The sequence below is a fragment of the Rhipicephalus sanguineus genome, chromosome 8 (assembly GCF_013339695.2).
Source record: "Rhipicephalus sanguineus isolate Rsan-2018 chromosome 8, BIME_Rsan_1.4, whole genome shotgun sequence".
Taxonomy (NCBI): Eukaryota; Metazoa; Arthropoda; class Arachnida; order Ixodida; family Ixodidae; genus Rhipicephalus; species Rhipicephalus sanguineus.
The window spans coordinates 64,921,088-64,941,438 of record NC_051183.1 but is presented as its reverse complement, the minus strand read 5'-3'; positions in this window follow the sequence as shown (position 1 = coordinate 64,941,438).

The following is a 20,351-nucleotide window of genomic DNA, read 5'->3' as shown; positions in this document are numbered from 1 at the left end:
TTTTGGTTAAGAGATCATCGCTTGGATTCCCTGATGCATTTTAAGTTGATGTAGTCCGGTATGTCTTATGCTTGGTGCGTTCCACTCCATCCGGCCTTCATCGACGCGAAGCTTCGCTTCTCTATCGCCTTTGGTTGGGAGTTGCTTTTACGAAGGCATATACCACGGTAATCGGAATGACTGACAGTGTGGCATCCGATGTTTGCGGCACCGAAAACATCGAACACTTCCTGTGCCACTGCCCTCGTTTTGCCTCGGAGAGACAAGTACTTTACAACGCACTGCAGCGACTGGATGATCGGCCAATTTCCGTGCAGGTGCTACTACAGCAGCGTCCACATCTCTCGACGACCCACGAGGAAGTGAAAGCACTACTGTGCTTTTTTGAGAACGACGGGCTTGTGCGAACGCCTCTGACTTGTGGTGCAATACCGCACGCTGCAGTGAATTCACTGCATCTCTTCTCTCTCTTTTTTTTTCTCTTCCCTCCTCTCTATTTCTCGTCTTTCTGTTCCCCTTCCCCGATCCCCTGGTGTAGGGTAGCCAACCGGAAGTGTTTCTGGTTAACCTCCCTGCCTTCTCCTTTTCTGGTTTCCTTCCCTGATGCATTTTAATGAACAAGAAATACAAAAGCCCTTTGTACTCATATATTTTACCGTGGTTCATAGAAATTCGTCTGATCAATATAACGACACCATGGCACCGTCGACAAGCTAATTCAGTTCTTCATATTTTTCGTGACTAATAATAGAGGGCCCAATAGCTGCAAAAAAAAGTTTTCTCGTTAACGGCGCTGCACGCGGCAGCTCATGATTTGGGCGAAGTATGAACACGAATCGGGTGAAATACGAGGAGGCGAAAGCCTGTCAGGCGAAGTCTGCCTTTGGCTGCCGGTTTCAACATCTGGTTAGCGCTAACAGCTGAAGTCGGAAGGTGAAAGCCAAAGTCTGCTTCCGGTTTCCATATAGGGTTAGCGCTAACTTTACTGAACACCCGATATCGCTAAGTTTGGAGGTAGATTCAATAGATTGCCTCAGCCAGTGCACTTGCCAAGCCGTGTAATAAAAAAAAGAGAAAAAGACAAGGCGGCTGTCTATCTCGCGAACTACCTCACGAGTTAATAGAAGCAACGCATGTCATCGCGTGCGTTGCTCAACTGTGCATTACCGTAGGAACATAGCGCGTTCTTCTCTAAAGAGGGCTTCGACAAGTAACGTGATCCTGTCAACGATGTCGAACCAGCAGCAAGTACAACGGCACCGCGCGATTCGACAAAGTTTAAGCTTGAGATGAACCAGCTTCAAAGAAGGCGAAGCATGAGAACTCGGAGAAAGAGAGAGAGGCAAGAAAGGAAGAGAAAACGAATGACTGGTAGGCAAGTCAATCATTGCTTAGAACGACAGAAATTTCAGTGAGTTTCTAGCGCTTCGTCGGGGGCGTTTGTGATCTGGGGTTCTCTTCTGTTGTGCTTCTGTTGGTGCGCCTTATTCTATTCCACTCTCAATTTTGGTTAGAGCTGAATCAACACAAAGATGTACAACATCGGATACCCAACATTTGCGATTATTCGGCCATCTTCCCTATTGTATATTAGCCCCTCATACGTTACCATAATGCACCATTGTGATGGAATGGGGGATATTGTGGACACGGTAGATGCATGGTGGGTGGTGTTGTGTCCCCCTACAAGCAAGTGAAAAACTTTTCAAAACTTCCGCGTCACCTTCCTCGTCACCTTGAGACACTCTATCATCGACTTCACCTCAACGCATCATTCACCAATAGCTACATGTGCCGCCTTGGTTTGAACACTGACCCATACTGTGACAACTGTGGTGCATTTGAAACAATAGAACATATTTTGTTAGATTGTCAGGTATACAGAGGAGAAAGGATTTGTCTAGAAAGTAGAATTTGATCAACTTCCCAAGCACCGCTAGATCTCGGGAAAATACGTAGACCTACGTCTTCTTCTTATCAACAACGTGAGATTTTAAAATTTCTGTTCAGTTTACTCGAGGACATTAATTTAGTTGATTAACTGTAAAGTAACTTTCATCAAAACCATCACGTTGTAACATGCACATACCACGATCATAATAATTTCTTTTTCTCCCCTTCTCTTTCTCTGCCCTCCTCCTTTTCGGGCCGTTTTGTCCTCAATTTCCCCCCCCCTATACAAAGAAGCATGAAGGCGTCTTCATATACACCGGCAGAATTCTGTGTTTTTCATTAAATAGCTTTCTCTCTATCCTTCTCACTTGGCCTCTGGGTCCTGTTGACTACCCTGGACAGGGACTGAAAGAGAAAAGTTAATCCCACCAATAGAAGCACACGGTAGATCTCTGGTCCAGCCCACAGAAGAGGCTCGGTGTGCGCAGCTGCTGCTGTGAACTGCTGTTCTCTTTCGTTCCTCGTTCAGGGTAGTCAACTGCACGCGGAAGCATAAGTTTCCTACTTGCCCAGTGGATGTCGGGACAACCGGATTAACTGTGCATTCAGTGAGGCAAACAACAACATCCACTATGCCTCCACCAAGTCAACTACAATAAGCACCGCTACGATGCAAAGCATTCCATCATATTGGTGGATTATGGTAATGAATTATGGAGAAATTTCCAATAGGGTTTAGCCAAGGATGCAATAGGGTTTAGCCAACACATTACTTAGGCAACATTCGCCGACATTCGCCGGCATTAGCCACCATTCAGTCGTCACTATGCAACGCTAGCCAGTAATAATGAGAGCTGGTGGCATGCAAGCACACGCGGCCGTTGAAATCACGCGGCCTAATGAACCGCTCCGTTAGAATTCGTCGGGTTCGCCCCATATTTTCGGTTATAAATCTTCAGTCACTGCCATTCGCCGCGAGATCGGGCTATATGTGGCAGCACCGTCACCGCGGTAGTGTGGATAGGCGGTCGGTGCGCGTATACAAATGCCCACAGCGGGACTTCGTTGTGACCGGTTTTAGCTGATTGTCGGTGAATAAAATGCGCTGACTGCAGCTTACTGGTTATATCTACGCTCTTCATTGCCCAGTCGATGCATGAAGTCCATCCAACGCTAATATTACTAGTGGGAGAAGCGCAATCTGCCAACGAAAGGGACGCTCGCCCTGGGTGACAGTCCGCGCGCTTTCGCAATATATCACTTTTTTTCTGTTTATTTGGGCGTGTTTAGCTTGTGTTCCGCCTGCTACGCATTGCTGTAACGCGACTGAACAGCGTTAGTATTTACTTCTTGATCATCTGAATACAAAACAAAAGAAAGCCTGTATTTCTGTGCGGTGAGTTCAATAGCACTCGTCGCGCGGATACGAATACGCATTTTTTACAGCGAAAGCTCTTATGAGATCATTTCAGCGGAAGCAGGTCATTTCAGGTTCGAACCTGAAATGATCTCATAATGAGATCACAACAAGGGCCGTTTTTGGCGCCGTAGTTGTCCGCCGCCGGTGTCCGTAACCATTATCGCTCGAAATAAGGAAAAAAAACTGAATAAGAAAAAAATTTTCAGGATGGAACGAGGTTCGAACCTGGGCCCTCTGCGTGGGAGCCCAGTATCCTACCTCAGAGCCATGCGGGCGCTTGAAACTGCTTTGCAAAAAGACCCTATACAGGCTTCATGTCGGGAAGGAACCACATTAACATATGTAATGTAGCGTGGTAGAAGAGTAAAATAACAACCAAGTGTCACACAACGCGAATTCGCTAACCAGGCGTCACACAATGCGAATTGCACAACGAGTGAGTTGTTGAATGTTTCCAACCCATTACAAAGAGCTCTGCCATAATTCTTCATCATCATCAGGCAGAGCATCAACAAAGTGCGCATAATGTCTTACATGCGTTTAGCAGGTACCACGGCTCTCCGTAGAATGACGAAAAATGGCATAGTGTCTGCTTCCCTACTTCCCAAAAATTACAATGATTTAGAGCGTAGTGGGTTCCTCGGAAGTGCACTTGTATTGGTTGCCAAGGAAGCCCATAAGCGCATGATTCATTTCCTTGGGGTCTCAATAAAGTTCTTCGCCCCCCCCCCGTCTCTCTCCCACATCAACGTATGTTATACAGCATGACGGGAGATGGAAATAGCGACTGGGTGTCACCCAATGCAAATTACATAACTGGTGGGCCGTTTAAAGCTTCCAACCCATTACAAAGGGCTGAGCCATAATTCTTCATCGTCACCAGTCGTCGCGTCAACAAACTGCACATAATGCCTTACAGCCGTGTAGCTGGTACCTCGCTTCCTCGCAGAATGACGAATAATGGCTTAGTAGGTGCTTCCCAACTTCACAAAAATTGTGATTTATGGCGTAGTGGGTACCTTGCTAGTGTACTTGTATTTGTATCCCCAAGAGAGCTTACAACGGACTCTAGAAACGCCGCTCTTCCAGCTTTCGCTGTGACTGTGCTGCGGTTTCAGCGCAGGCCTGGCGTTTTTTCTTATTCAGTTTTCCATGAAATGTCGCACAGTTGATCAGTTTAGTCACTAAAGCTACGTGGCTGACAGCGCTTTAGTGCTACGGAGACGTTTAACATGTACGCACTCGTTCTTGTTCCATTAACAGTATAAAAAATTTGCAGTTCAGCGCAGAGCTTTCAAAGATTGATTACATGCATGACAGTGACGCTAGAAAGATCCGGCTATTTTATGGGATAGGCAGGTTTTTTTTTACAAAATAATAATGACCGCTGCCTTCTGCCAATCTATAAAGCCGTACAAACGCTGAAGATAATGAAAAAAAAAGATGAGGTCTTGCGTGAAATTGTATGACATAAATGTAAGGTCTGGATTACTTTTGAACATCTGTGTTCTCTAAAGCGTACCATATATAAGCACACGTGTGTTTCTTCTTAACTTCAGCCCCAAGTTTAAATTGCGCATGGCAACTCCGTTTTATCACTTTCCGTGTCATTCAATTTTCTGTTTTTTGAGGGGACAGTTTAAGTACCGAAGTGTCAGACTTTACTTGATAGAAATATTTCTCTGTAGTAGGGCCATGACCGTTTAAGCACAACTAAAGCTAATTGCATAACCGATAAACTGCGGTGCCACAGTTATACACCTAACAACAACGCGAAAGTGGATGTCTTAGAGTCTCGTTTTTGTTTACCACCGAGTCGCTGAAACGCTGCATTCACGCACTATTTAATACTCGTCATGTTTGGGACGACACCAAGTTCACTTTAAGATGTGCTTGAACCAGAAAGCGCCACCCACGTAGAAATGATTCTGGCAAGCGTAGGGTACGACGACGATACACAGCACTCTCGAAAGCTACACTCATTGATCTTATTAAGGTTCCTGTGCAGTTGAGCAAGGCCAAATGCCTCTGTACATCGCGTTAGGTATACTTACAAGCAGTTCAACTTGCGCGAACATAACGGAACAAACCGCCCTATGAAAACGTGCATGACGCGCGCGCAAATACAAACATGGCGTGGATAGCAGACGACGCAGGGAGCAATCCACACTAGGCGCACTTCAGCCAGTAGCCGCCAGGCGGCGACTCCGCTCGATCTCGCGGCCAATAGAATGCGGATGGAATAAGGAAGGCCTGAGAGTGTCTTCGAGAATACTTTAAGAATATCTCTAAGCCAGCCGCTTCCACCCCCATCTCCAACAGGGTACGGTAGTGAGCGATTTCTGATCAGATGGCGACCAGTTGCCAGTTCGCACTCATCGCATTCATTTTTACTCATCGTTGTTGTGTAGTTAAGTTACAGTGTTTACATAGCGCATAGTGGAAAAAACCTGTGCACTGCAGGACGCTTAGTTTAACAAGTGAATGCGTATGATCTGTGAGTTTTGTTTCTAAAGAAAAAAACGCCAGGCCTGCGCTGAAACCGCAGCACAGTCACAGCGAAAGCTGGAAGAGCGGCGTTTCTAGGGCCCGTTGTAAGCTCTCTTGGGGCTACTAATACAAGTACACTAGCAAGGTACCCACTACACCATAAATCATAATTTTTGTGAAGTTGGGAAGCACCTACTAAGCCATTATTCGTCATTCTGTGGAGAAGCGAGGCACCAGCTACACGTCTGTAAGGCATTATGTGCACTTTGTTGACGCGACGACTGATGACGATGAAGAATTATGGCTCAGTCCTTTGTAATGGGTTGGAATCTAAACGGCCCACCAGTTATGTAATTTGCATTGGGTGACGCCCGGTCGCTATTTCCCTCTCCCGCCATGCTGTATAACATACGTTGACGTGGGAGAGAGACGGGGGGGGAGGGGGGCGAAGAACTTTACTGAGACCCCGAGGAAATGGTTCATGCGCTTATGGGCTTCCTTGGCAACCAATACAAGTGCACTTGCGAGGAACCCACTACGCTATAAATCAGTCTAATTTTACTGAGACCCCGAAGAAGTGGATCATGCGCTTATGGGCTTCCTTGGCAACCAATACAAGTGCACTTGCGAGGAAACCACTACGCTATAAATCATTGTAATTTTTGAGAAGAAGGGCAGCAGGCACTGTGCCATTTTTCGTCATTCTACGGAGAGCGTTGGTACCTGCTATACGCATGTAAGGCATTATGTGCACTTTCTTGATGCTGTGCCTGATGACGATGAAGAATTATGGCAGAGTCCTTCGTAATGGGTTGGAAGCATTCAACAACCTACTCGTTGCGTAATTCGCATTGTGTGACGCCTGGTTACAGAATTCGCGTTGTGCGACGCTTGGTGCTTATTTTACTCTTCTACCAGGCTATATTCCATATGCTAATGTGGTTCGTTCCCGACATGAAGCCTGTATAGGATCTTTTTGCAAAGCAGTTTCAAGCACCGGCATGGCTCAGAGGTTGAATACTGGGCTCCCACGCAGAGGGCCCAGGTTCGAACCTCGTTCCATCCTGGAAATTTTTTCTTATTTCGTTTTTTTTTTCTTATTTTGAGCGATACTGGTTACGGACACCGGCGGCGGCGGCGGCAGCGGCGGCAGCGGCGGCGGCGGCGGCGGACAACTACGGCGCCAAAAACGGCCGGTGAAATGATCTCATAACAGCTTTCGCTGTAAAAATCACAGCATATCCACGGAGTGAATGATGATGAGTGGGCGAAGCTACGGAGGTTCATCGGTAAACCGCGAATCTTCCGTGAATTCTGCCCAGTACATCATCACCGACGTGAGATCGGGCGCGTTTATACTAAAGGTTCGATGAGAGTTATGACGACTTGCAGCTCACTTCAATTTTACATGTACGCTGTGAATTTTCATTGTTTAGAAAACCATTGCTTTAGAAAACATCTGGCGTCTTTCGTTAAGCAGCTGGCGTCTTTTCGTTTTGCTTTAGAAACATCTGGCGTTCTTTCGTTTTGCTTTTAGAAAACATCTGGCGTCTTTCGTTGGTTTATTTCATCAATCAACGGCGTTTTGAACAAAATTTTTATTGTTTAATAAAGCACAGGAGAAATCTCACCAGGCACTACCTTGGAGGTAAACAATGGCTGCTAATGGGAATGAGAGACAGAAGAAGTCGGCTTTTAGCTAACACTTACACTTCTACTTCTACTAACGTTTCCTACTGGAACATGCCAATGGCTGCTAATGGGGAATGAGAGACAGAAGAATTCGGCTTTTAGTTAACGCGCACGCTGCGAATTTTTTATTGTTCAACAATGCACAGGAAAGATCGCCCACCGGCACCACCTTGCAGGTCAAGATCTGGTACTAACGTTACGACTGGTTACGCACTACGACTACGACAACTACGAGGGACGAACGGGTGCCGCTTTAAGGAGCTTCGCCCCTAAAAAAGTCACAGTTTCGACGCAATGGCGAAGCAATGAATGCGATAGCAATAAATTGTAATGTAACGCGAAGAACGGAAAGCAGCTCGAAATTGCCAGCACGTCGCTCGAGCCCAAAGGACGCACGAAAAGAACGCATACAGGACGAGCGCGAACTAATGCGTCACAGCTCGACACTTGAAACGCACTGCTCAAACATAAAGCAGGACGCACGAAACGAACGAACAGGTACACACAAGACGAGCGCGAACTAATTGTCACAGTTGTTACTTATTTCTGTTTGAACAGCGCGCTCCTTTCGCAAACGCGGCCGCTGCAGCGAGCGAAGCGAAGCACCCCACCGGACGCCCCTTCTTTCCTCGAGATAAGCGCACGAAAGCGACCACGCCCTGTAGAGCGAAGAGCAACAGCGTTCGCAGGAGCGGGGCGACGATCTTTAAAGCGTGCCACACACGCGCACGTCGCGCCATCTATGTGGCCACTAAGAAAGCATGCTGAATTACATGGTGTATATAAATAGCTCGCCGTTAGCAGGCTGAAAGACAGTGCTGTCGTGGCCTAACGTCTAACGCGGCGGGCTGCAAAGCGAGAGGTCATCCGTTCGATTCCGCGCATCGGAAAGAATTTCTGAATTATTTTTCTTTGTGGCTTTTCGATATATATACATACTTATACATATACGGTGCATGGCGGCGATGGGGACGGACATTTTCCAGCCGAGACTGTCCATATAATTGATATCGCAATAATAAACAATTACTTAGTTGCGAGGTTAGAAACATACGGACACTGCCAACTCATTCGGACTATACTTGCAGAGCTAGCAATCCAGCAGGGCAACACATTAGACACTGCTTTCTTCCCTTTGATCATTTTGTGGTTATTAAAGCGGATTAGTTCCTGCGTTATGACACATTGTGTGAAAATGTCTGAACAGAAACCCAATCTTACAAAAAGAAAAAAAGATAACGGAATCTCGAGAGAATTGTTGTCAGCCACAGATATGAGTGGATAATTTCATGGCATAATTTTTAAAAATTTGCTCAAAGTACATGTAGGCGAAAGGACTATCCCGTGCACTAGGGCGTTGGGGCCCCCCAAGCTGCTCTGACAGCTTTTACCTGCCGTCCTAGTAACGTTTTCTTTGTTGCGGAATAAATTATCGATTTCTAAGTGCACTTATATATTTATACTTGCATGTATTTCTTTTTGTTTATTTTCTTTCAAAAATTACTTCTGGTGCAACAAATACGTGCAGCTTGTTCTCATTCAGCAATAAGCATTCAGCATACGTTTTTGCAATTTCTCCATTACCGCTTCCGTCAATCTCATAATTGTCAACGCTGAAAAAACGCCGATTAAGTGCGGTGTATAATATATCAGGGCAATAGGGTGCAACCAGAGTTTTAATTGTACAAATGCACCTTGAAAGAACGCCACCCTACGTGGCGCTTGAAGCCGAACAAGTAGCTTACACTCTTGTTATATTATCTATTCAACTTCGAGAAAAAAGCGTTACTGTGCGCAGAAGGAAGGGTGGGTTTGAACAGCAGAATTGAGAGGTTGAGCGCGAAATTGCCGTGAAGTAAAAACACATCCGTCCAATTTAAAAAAAACCGCGACTGCTCTTGGTAATGGAACGAGGCTGTCATCGGAGCAGATTCTGTAAATATGTGCATCTTGAGCAATCGGCTTTAGAGCTTAATTTTTCTCGATGTAGAGCCGAGAGATAAGCAAAGTATATATAGTGATGTCGCACGCGCTTGTGCTCGTGCGTGTATGGGTTAAAGAATCAAAACTGAAACAAACACCGATTACATGCGTTTTATAAAATATTACCATAATAGAGTGGTGGACGTACCTGTGGGACTGAGTCTGCATGTGTGGCTGTTTGCGCGTGCGTGGGTGTGCATCTACGGATGTGAGTGCGTGTGTGCGTGTGCGTGCGCATGCATGGGTGTGATTTTGCATGTATTAGTGTGCGTATGCATGTATCGGTGTGGGCGTGCGTGTGTCAGTGCTGCTCGTGTTTGAGTGCGTGCACGGGTCTCCGTGCTTTGTCACACAGACGCGCGGCCCTCTGTTTTTGAACTTGCACTGAAGTGTCCTTTACATTTTCACTGAACGGGAGGGGAACGCTGCCTGAAAAATGACTGCGTATAGGTGCACCTACTTGCTTATAAGGCATTAGATGCCTCATCAAACGCGGAAATTGACCAACCAGTCAATAGGGTCCACATTTGAACGGTGTCGAAATGCGAAAGTACTGCCGTGTTTCAATGAAGTACACATAAATGAACACCATGTGAGCAAAATTCATGAGGATTTTCTACACGTCGGCGTGCCTCGTACCCGTATCGTCGTTTTGGTATGTAACGCAATTACAATTATAACGGATGTGTCATTTGCGCAATGGGATTATCTAGTAACGCATCCACAAGAGTATGTCTCCATAAACGTAACTACTTGAATGAACCGGAATAATTTTTTGACCCTGAAAGCACACAGTAGAGGCACTGATAGTACATGGAAAAGCCTCTTATTTTATTTTCGTGAGATTTGGAGCACCGTTCAAGGACCAGCCTGGCACGGCAATTGATGTGGCTACAATTTCAACATCCCTTTCTTGGGCTTGTAACCTTTCGAAATTACGCGTTGACTTTTATGAACCCATATTGCGATTTGCGGCGAATACACCAGCATCCGCTGTGGCAACATATCGGTTTAATACTCATCAGGAGTTTCACGTCATTTCGACAGACTCAGCTTCTTCACGTAGAGCTCAGAATTACTAAGCGCACCATCCGTTCAACATCAGGAGCGCTGCTTCTCCTAGACAATCCTGAACGCATACACCGGCGGGAAAAAAAATCTACAGAGGCGCCGTTCCACAATGAGTTATCCTGCGCTCGCTGAAGCCGGCAAAGCTCTAGAGCGTAATTGAGTTCCGCTGGGGCAAAGAGCAACGCGGACACGGAAAGATTAAATTCTTTATGCGGCCGTTGACTGGCGGCTCCCAGCTTTTATATGCCGCCATAAACTCGACGGATGTTTCAAGTGAACCGCGTCGTTAAGGGAGGGTCGGCGCACAGGAGGTCTCTGTTACTCCATTACCTCGTTAAGCTGTCTTAACTTTGCGCACTGCCGCAAATTCTTTTGCTTCCCCGTTCTGGTCGAGGTGACGCACAAAGGCTTTCGAAGCGTTCTTGCACGATATGATGAAGTGAAGCACACTCCTTGAGAACGAAGTTCTTTGCAGTAGCTTGTTGTTTCCCTTGTGGTTCCATTACATTGTGCTTAACCTATACTCTATGAAAAAAAAAAAGAGAATGGGTTACTGTTTTCGGTTAGTCCTGGCTTGCCACGGATATGACTTTCTTTCGAAGCTTTCGAAGCGTTCTTGCGCGAGACTCGTTAACTATCTTGTGGGTCCGATAACTCTTCGACGAAAGTATAATGCTCTCCTAAGAGAGTTCGTGTCTCTTTCAAGAGATTCGTATAAGGGGCAAGTAAGGAGACCCCCCCAAAAAAAGAGTCATAGCACTCTTCTCTTCTCTCAGAATGTACTTTGTCAGAGCGGGTCGGAAGGTGCTCTGAAGTGGATACACAGTAAAGCACCGTGCGGGAAAACCTTCGTCACGAATAGACTGTCTGACATAGACCAACTCACCCAGCGGTCTACCAATATTTCACGCATTTCCAGTGTATGAGCGTAATAGAAGAAATCATGGAGACATGCACTCCAAACGGGTTTGAGCCTTTTAGGGAGTTTCTGGCTCGACGCATAACGTGCATCCAAAAGGTACTACGCAAAACCCCCTTCAAAAGGAGGTTCAAAAGGAGGTTTTATTTACATCCTTTAAGGGAGTGATTAGACGGAACTAAGGAGATAAATTTGTGTTTTTATTGAACTCAGTTTGAGGGCGTGAACAGAGCGCATTGAGAGTTTTTCTGCTTCTTTTGAGAGCTGTTAAAGCCTCCTTTTATACGAGGCCCTAGAGCGGTCGCGAATTAAAAAAAAAAAAACAAGTATATTTTAGGCACTATATTACGTTTACCGGCCAATTTCCGCTACTATTCATCACTAGGACATAATAGAAAATGGACATCAAAGTATTTATACACAAACATGACATTTGCATACAAGTACGCACGACACAGGAATCGAACTCGCGACCACACGCACTCAAAGCAAGCACTATAACCATTACACCACAGCGCCACTTTTTTTTTTGTCTTTATTGCAGAATGTAACATTCAAACAAAAACCAATACATCCCCACTAAGCTTCAAGCTTAGTTATAGCTTAAGCATAGTATGCAACATGCCACACACGCTTAAAATGGTTTCAGATGACACAGGTCGTCCATAACATTCAGTAGTTCATCATCGTAACAAAGTTTTGCAAATACTTCTCGCAACTTGCACATTTGTTCAATAAAATAAATACGAACTGGCCGAGCATCTAAATCACAATGCCTAGCTGCCATACGGCTTCGCCATATACTGTGCAAGCCAAGGAGAAAGAACATATCGTATTTTAAAAGTCCCGGTTCTATTGCTAAGAACCGAATCCTGCGTGGTGTAAGTGGGAATTCTTTCTTAAGTGTTCTTTGGAGAACATCCCAAAATAAAAAGGCGTCCCAGCAATCGATAAAGACGTGCTCTATCGACTCTGGTTTTTGACAAAGTAAGCAATTGGATCCCCACGGTAAAAAGTCACCTCTTTGCTCTAGCCACGTTTTAACCGGGAGCGCTGTTTTAACCGGGACCACAGCGCCACCACTTGCAAGCTTGCTTTTTTCGTGGGCTTATATATGTACCAATGTATGTACAAAGCGGCTGGTAACCCGTCGGCACAACTTCGAACTTCTGTTCTTGTACCATCGGCGTGTGTTTGCTCTTGCGGAAGGTCAATACATAATTTGTGGGGCGTCATGCAGGCCGAGCCGATCGACGTAAACACCCTCGGCTCCGAATTCTCCGGTTCACCGTGTCGTGCCGCTAGAAAAATTATAAACGTGTGCCCTCTTTGCTCGCGCTAAATTCGTGAATACCAGCGTGACAAAGGTATCTTCAGACGAGCGAACGCATGTGCATTCCATGAGCGTATGCTGTGGAGCAATTTTCGTTATTTCTGCAGCCGCGAAGTGCGCGCGTCCAGATGCGGCAGCGTGTTATGAGCGGTTCGAAGACCGCCTGCGTTCTCATATGAAAGTTACACACGCAGATGCCCGACTTAGAAGAACATTGTAACGCGCCTACATTAAGTGCATTTAATGCGCGCGTACTGCCGCGAGCTGCTCGCAGGGGCAGCAGCGCGCTCTGAGCAGCTGAACAAAAATCTGTTTCCGCAATTAGCGCTTATTGGCAGTGCACCCTTTAGCGCGGACCGCCTGCGTTCGCATATGAAAATTACACACGCAGAAAATTCCAGAGTTACAAGGACATTGTAACGCGCCTACATAAAGTGCGTTGAATGCGCGCGTACAGCCGCCAGCTGCACGCGGCTAGGGGCAGCAGCGCCTTCTGAGCAGCTGAACGCCTATCTATTTCCGCAATTAGCGCTTATTCGCAATGCACGCTTTAGCACGGCATTCAGTGATTCTCTATAACGCATATTTAGTATTTATTTGCTTTCATACTCGGATACTACCTACATTTCTTACTAATTAGCTTTTATTGGTAAGCATCACGCCACCGCGTTAAAGCGAATGCCTAACGCGTGCCCCAAGGTCAAGGACAACCTCCCCAATTTACCAGTGACAGGTCTCCCACAAAACAAAAAAGTTAATGTACTTGCACTTCTCTCTTGTGAACGTCCATATGTACTTGGCCCTCCCCTCAGACAGATGATGCAGTACCCATTAAAAAAAAGCATTACCCTCTTCCTCAATGGAACAGCTGTTCTTGAGAAATGATGGTTCTGTTGAATTACTTCACCACAGCAGCAGAGAGGTTGGCTTGTTTGCAATTCACAATTTCACAATCGTAACACAGAAACACGAGGACTGTAGCAAATATGCAGAAAACTGGAAAAACGATCATATGTGCACTCCCACACTACGTTAAACTTTATTTATACAACAGCAACCTTCAATTATGCTACTATTGATAAAAGATCACCCAGTCTACGTTAGAACACAGTGATGACTTTCTGTCTAACTTTCTGTTGCCTATCTTCTACAATGTGTCATAATCTGTGAATCATCTGTTCAATGTGTTTGGTAATAAAACACAAGCAGTTACATTGAGCAGGCAGTGTTTCAACAATTTGTTTTGCAAGCACAAATTCATTTCTTCAATTTGCATGCACGACAAGTAGTCGTACTTCAATTGATACAAGAACCAGTGGTTGCAACATTTTATTGGCATCAAAACAGCAGCAGTTCTCGTGTCAATGTAAGGATATAGGTATATATTTCCATCGTCGTGCACAGAACCTACTCCCAAAACTGAACACGTGGAGCAACATATACAGTACAGCCTAAGCACTATACATAATTCACAGCAGTAAAGCAATACGAAAGTAGGGTGTAAAATCTCATCATGATGCGCACTAACCTGTGCACTTCAACGTGCCAGTATGTAAGTACAATCCAAAAAAATAAGCTACCCAAGGAACTTCGTGTCAGCCTACACACGAAGGCAACTAATTAGTACAAAAAGGCTAGCATCACTTTTGGGAAATGTGAAACAGTGTAGACAGGCAGTTGTACAGTTTTTTATTGCATTAGTTTGCCCTATGGCATCAAAACATGTCGCACATGATTTTGGAGTTGTGTTTCCTACAAAAAAGCACAAAATAGACCTCTGGTGTTGACTGTAGGTCCACTTACCAAGGTGCATAAAAGCATTCAGCAATGCCCACAAAATTACAAAGTTGCCTTCATACGTTGCTGTACATATTTACTCACAGATACCTGGAAGCCATCATAAATTTCTGGAAGTGTGCTTGGGAACTTGTCGGCATAATCACATGACTGCAATGTACCAATACTTCTAATATGCATAACAAGTACAACCATGCTTCAATGTTTTTATGCCAGCTAGTGCCATCTGTAACTCAAAAGTTAATCCTTAATTCCTCACTTGATGGCTTATGCATATTTACCACATTGAAAATAATCCAAGCACTATGGCTGCAACGTCAACTTGCAATTAGGCAATCACAGGCACTAAATAAAAAAATTCCGGTAAATAGTGACTGGTCGCTTTGCACATTGGATCCTAGGACTTGATATGCCACGAGGATGAATAAAAATTGACCACACATATATATAGAGACTGTGAAACAGTCACGAGTTCAGTTCATGGGTAAGGAAAACGTGAAAACGAAATCAGAACACATAGCAACAAAGTGGACGGAACGACACACTACTAACAACTGAAGTTGAACATGTGCGGCTTTTTAGTCATGTGTGTTTATATCTTTCTGTGGTTTTGATTACACTTCAGTTACTAGTAGCGCATTGTTCTGTCTGCCCCCTTCATTCCTCTGTGGATGTGTGATTGTTTAGTCTTGTAATTTTTTCGTACTGTGTGTTTACATCTTTCTGTGGTTTCGATTAAACTTCAGTTGCTAGTAGCGCGTCATCCTGTCCCCTTCATTTCTCTGTGCTGTGATTTTTTTGCACCCTCTTTAACTACGAATATACACCAACTCGCCCAACTGCCCCTGTTAAGACATGTTTGCTGAATAACACTGGGTCCATTCAGCGTCTTTTTAAACAATGCGAAATTTTCAACTGCACACGATATCAGAAAGGTTGCACGCAGTATTGCGCATAACACTCTGCATCAATACCAGTGTTGGCCTAAATGTGGTAAGATGCACGAGCTGTTCGACATAGTGAAAAGTGAGGCACATCAGGGTGTTCCCACAATCATGGATGTCGGCAGGGGTTTGCACAAAGGGCACCTGCCGCCATCAAGACACACCAGCACTTGACCCCACCCAAGCTACACCAATGCTCTCCTGCTCACCAGGCCGACACGTTACGCCACCTTGCACCCCCGACAAAATCCTGCCGACACTCATGCCCACAATACACTTGTCTCGAACACAGACTGGTGGGCAAGCAACACTTGCTGCTTTGCCAGAAGTGTATTCCTGAAAATTACACAAAAAAGAAGTCCACTAAGATTTCTGTGTACATAAAAATCAATGTCTTCCGAAGATTCGCACTTCACTATCCTTATTGCAGACATTTTGTCAAAACACGAAATAAATACAAAATTGAGATGCTGCTAAGTATTTCCTTGTGAGCGTTTCACTTCGTGTGCACAGGGCGAAAAACAAACGGATGTAAAAAAAATGCGATACACCACCAGAAGTGTATTCTTGCCATGTTTACCATTATGTGGGTAGTTTTTGATGCCAGTAAAGTTATCATTATAAGTACACTTTAAAAGGGTTGTGAATGTTAGCAAAGTCTTGAGTAACCGCACCTACTCTGTTTAGGAGTGAAGATTGGGCAACTTGGCACTGAACCATGGCAAAAATAAACAGCGCACTTCTAGTGAGGATAAACTAAGGCCTGGGCACAATAACAGCGCTTTCACCTTGTCAAATTGTGTCAACAGTCATGATACTATGTTTTGACCTTGAAAACTATGGCAACATAATGCAAAACAGCAAATTAACGAGAGGGAATAAACGAGATGATTCAACAATCTGTTTCAACAGACTCAACAGCTGACTTATATCAATGCGATTAAATTAGCCTTGCACATCTCCTAATGGCTAAGAATATGCACATGTAACCTTGGCAAATTCCACTGTTGATACGTGACCAATGAAGTTGCATTCCTTCCATGCCGTTGAATAGCCGTTCCTTCTTTTCTGTTTTCACTGTTTTCTGATTTTCATTGTTTTCACTAGCGTAAATGTTCACCCTTTTTGATTTTGTCACTTTGCAGATGGCGTAGGTGTTTTGCTTTTGAATGTGCACGATTCTTCTGCTTTGTCTTTCCTGTTTCTTTTTGTATGCGTATATGTTTTGCCTTTGAACGTGCACACGTTTCTGCTGCTCTGTCTCTCTTTTTGCTCTACTGGGCCTTGTGCACTTCTCAAGCTACCATTGTTGCTTTTCACTTGAGGCCCATTTCCTATATTTTGCTGGAATAAACATTTATCCATTCATTCAATACCATAAAACGCATGTGCTTCACAATACACACTGCACTTAGCAGTTGTCTGTCACATGATATGGCCGTCATTGTATAACTTTAACGTGACTTATTCGTTCCATCTAAATGAATCCAAGCTAATGATGTTAATGTACCTTGATATGCTATTTCACTGTTCCTTGATGCATACGTATGAAGGTACAGTGCTTATGTACCTTAATATGCTATTTCAGGAGACGAGCAGAGTGCGCAATGCAAAATTGTTGCCGAAGTCTTTTCACTTCCTCACAATCTGTGCTTCGGTGGGTTCTCACAGTTGCATGGCGGGAGAAAGATGTCCTGGGTAGTTGACTGCATCCAAGGTAGATGCTGCAAAATGAGAGCGCACGGTCTTGTCACATGTCAATGTGCGCAAATTGACACGATGACGAAGGATTAAAACAAACAAATGAAGTTGGAGAAAAGAATAAATCGAAAACAAAGTTGTCCTTTATGCACATTCCATCATGTGACAATGTGATAACCGTGGCCTTTTGCTCTAATGTATATTCCCTGAAAGCATCATGCCTCATTCATGCTTTATCGCAGGCAAGAAAATTATATCGTGCAAACAATTTTATCAGGGCGCACTCCTGGGTCTATTGACTGGTCGTATGAAGCATGAGTGATATTCACAGAAGTTCCGAAACATGCGTCACACATCATTGCTATCTGAGTTTAACGACTTAAATGCGAAGCATTGGTAAACACTTCTACAACTTTGAACGGATCTATCTACCTATCTATCTAGCCGCCTACGACTCATAGCTCGTGTGGGTGTTTCGTTAATGGGATGTATGCCAAAATGCGTGTGGCATGACACGACTGCATGAAGAACATGAATGATGGGTCTTAACTTGAAAATCATGATATGCATTTCATTAACGACATGATTTACACATCACTCTCTTGGTTCTCTTGCGACTCTTTCGTTACCTTGATATTTACCAAAATAGGTATGGCGTCACAAGAGTGTATGACGCACATAAACGACAGTTTCTAACGTGCAAATCATGACACGCTTGTCATGTATGGCGTTATTTTGACAACACGGTCTCGGGGGTGCTAGTGGCCGTTTCGCCGGCTTCATATACACCAAAATTGGTATTGTGCAGTGTGACTGTACGTCCAACATAAATGACAGCTGGCAACATGAAAATAATGACATGCATGTCATGTACACAGGCCACGCTCATGGTGCGCTCGAGGCCTGTTCGCTAGCTTGACATACACCTAAATTGATATAGCGTGACGTGATTGTGCGACGAACATAAATGACATATAGTAACATGAAAATAACGACATGTATGTCATTTACGGCATGGAGCCTGGTGCACTCGCGTCCGGTTCTCTAACTTGATATCATACCAATATTGGTATAGCGTGACGTGACTGTATGACGTACTGTACATAAATGACAGCTGGTAACATGGAAACAACGAATGACATGCGTGTAATGTACGGCATGGGTTACATGCCACGCTCATGGTGCGCTGGCGGGCATTTTGCAAGCTTGACATGCCGATTTTCTTTTCTTTTTTTTTGCTTTTCATTGCAGTTTTCAAGCGGCGCAATGTGCAGAAGGTCATCTACAGGTGCATAAGCGACGATAAGGGCTCGCAAAGAGAGAGAACATCAGTATTACTTACCATTTTTGTTCCTGACTGTGCCGAGCACGCAGGGTGCCCATCATCTGCTTGGTAATGCACAGCGGCACGCTCGCTTGAGTCGACAGGCCGTCGCGATTATCGCACTCGCAGCGCAGCATGTCGCACTGTCGTCAAACCACGCATATCACATCCAGCGGCGAGAACACAGCGAGGCTGCAGGCACAAAACGCGCACACACGACCGACATAGCTGATCACTTGAGAAGTGGCGTTCACAAGGCCTAGCCGGCCTAGCTACGACGATCGAGCCGCCGCGGGAACGACTCCCTCCTCACGCTTCTTTCTTTTTTTTCTGTTTCTTTTTTCTTCGCGCGCACATGCGGCGGGAAGCTTTGTCCCATTTCACTTCGGTAGCGCCTCGTCTGGCTTGCTTTTGACCTGGCGGGGGCAGGCCGCAGTAGGCTGCAGCCGCCAAGGCCAAAGGGCTTCCTCGCTTCATCTCCAGCCGTTCGGAGGGTCTCGTATATCTCTTTCTCTGGGCTATCTGTGCAAGGGATTTTTTGTGCGCTGAAGCATGCCGCCTCTTTCTTTTACTTTCCCCCGCACAGCTGCATACATGCCCGCCAGCACTGAAGGCATTATGGAAAGCTTCGGAAAAAAAAAAGAGAAAACATGCCAGAGGAAACGAGATGGGAGTTTTTTGTTCTTCAACTCCATTCGGCGAATGGCGTCAGATAGTGAATTTACCTCCTTTCTTCCACATAATTTCTTTACGAAGTAAAATTGAGGACGCAGAATTTATTACACCCACCTCATTACACCCTAAGGTAGTACTGTCCAGATGAAGGTAGTATTAAGGAGGATCGTAGCCCTTAAAACGCCCAATTCGGCTAGTTTGCGTTTGCAGTGTGGAAAGGAAAGGAGACGGCAAGAACGCTGGTAGCGTTCTTACTGTCACCAGCGTTCTTACTTTCCCATTTTCTTTACGCATCTGCATAGCAAAGTTCGGTATTCCAACTAGGTTAGCCAACTGATTTAAGTGCTGCTGTGCCAATAACCTGAATTCTTTGTGGCAATCTCTGTCCCCTCCACTGAGTGCCGTGCAACTGCTTTCAAAGCAGCAACGCCAGTAAGTCTCCGCTGAACAGGGCAAGGCAAAACGCTATTTGTTGCAGGTGGCAGCGTGGGTTCCCAGTATTTATTGTAGCTTTCCTTAATGTGATTTTTGCTGAGACGCATATCTTAAGAGAGAGAGGTTTATTCCACCATTCGTTCTTTCACCCCCAAAACACCCGCTTCTTCCCTACTTGACTTCGTGTAGTACGTCCTGCCCTTCTCTCCTGCTAAAGGGGTTATCACTGTAGTTGTGTGAATTTTAAGTGCGAAGCATTTCTTAGCGAACTTTTGCGACTTTGAGCGTATCTATCTATCTATCTATCTATCTATCTATCTATCTATCTATCTATCTATCTATCTATCTATCTATCTATCTATCTATCTATCTATCTATCTATCTATCTGTCTATCTATCTATCTATCTATCTATCTATCTATCTATCTATCTATCTATCTATCTATCTATCTATCTATCTATCTATCTATCTATCTATCTATCTATCTATCTAGCCGCCTACGACTTTGGGCTCTCCTGGCCGTTTCATTAATAGGATATACACCAAAATTGGTATGGCGTAACGTGCCTTTATGGCGAACATAAATGACAGGTCATAACATGAAAATCATGATATCCATGTCATGAACGACATGATTTACATGCCACTGTTTTGGTGCTCTTGCGGCCGTTTC